Source organism: Suncus etruscus, chromosome 2 (assembly GCF_024139225.1).
Source record: "Suncus etruscus isolate mSunEtr1 chromosome 2, mSunEtr1.pri.cur, whole genome shotgun sequence".
Classification (NCBI taxonomy): domain Eukaryota; kingdom Metazoa; phylum Chordata; class Mammalia; order Eulipotyphla; family Soricidae; genus Suncus; species Suncus etruscus.
In genome coordinates this window covers 24,930,736-24,932,065 of record NC_064849.1, presented here as the reverse complement: position 1 = coordinate 24,932,065, position 1,330 = coordinate 24,930,736, and positions in this window count along the sequence as shown.

Here is a 1,330-nt window from a genome sequence, read left to right as displayed (position 1 = left end):
TGTTGTTGTTTATTCATCAAGAAGCTAGGTAAATACGAACTCCATCAATGAGAAATACATCTTTCCCTGCAATTTCTTTAGGTGTCTTGAAGATTGTATAAAATCGTGAGTAGTAAAAGGTGAGTAGTAAAGGCCTTCACTCCTCACTTTAGTTATTATGGCCTTAGTTTTCTCAGTCACCACTTGTTTTGTTTTCTGTTTTATTGGTTTTCGGGCCACACCCGGGGATACTGAGAGGTTATCCCAGCCTATGAGCTCAGAAATCACTTCTGTTTTGGGAGACTATATGGGATGTCAGGGATCGAACCGCTGTCCCTCCTAGGTTAGCGCATGCAAGGCAAATACCCTACCGCTTGCGCCACCATTCAGGCCCCACCACTTGTTCTGTCTCAAACATATGAGACACAAAAGAGGAATCATGATATTGTTCTCAGTCATCACCTAACATGAATAATTTGACTCAGCATGTGCCTAAGGTATGTATTGGGAGGGATTCAAAAACAAATTACAAACATCATATATTCACATAGTAAGACTTCTATCAGAAAGTTATTTAACATGCATATCCATTTACACATATTTTTAGATTTAATATTGCTTTAATAAAATAGATGTATCAGTACATTTTAGGTTCTAGCATATCTACAATTCAATTATTATTGAGCTTGAAAATAATAAGAACCTGGGGTTAAGTCAATTTACAATATAAAGAGTATAATACCTTCTCTAATCCCATATCTCCCAGACAGCTTATCACATTGTAATTTACTATAATTTCATAGTTCATCACATATTTTATGTTAATTTCTCTAAAGTAATCCAAATCATTCTCACAGAGAAGCCCCACTACTCAAATATTTTATGTTCTAGTTTTACGCTTGGTTAAACAGAAGAAGCCAATAATACCACCATTGTGGATACTCCAAGCTTCCATTCATCTTGGATTATGACAAAGATTGCACCTACATTCTTATTTATTCAATTACCTTAACCTGCATTAGGAATTCATTTATTTTCTGGTTGATAGTCTTAGTGAAGTCTAATCTATTGTGCTAACATTGAAATGTGTTATAATGATGAGACAATGTTCACTATTTTCTGACTACTAGTCTTTGAAAATACTCATATTAAGGTGATCAAGTATGTATTAGAGGAAGGTCAGACAATGTGGCAGACTAGGAAACAGGGAAAGAAGGGCAGCCTTAAAGTAAAAATACAATATCATACCGAATTATACTTGCTTGGACCATAGCAATAGTACAAGTGGTAGAACATTCATCTTGTAAATTTCCTTCCAGGATTTAATCCCAGATGGCTTCCAAAAACTACC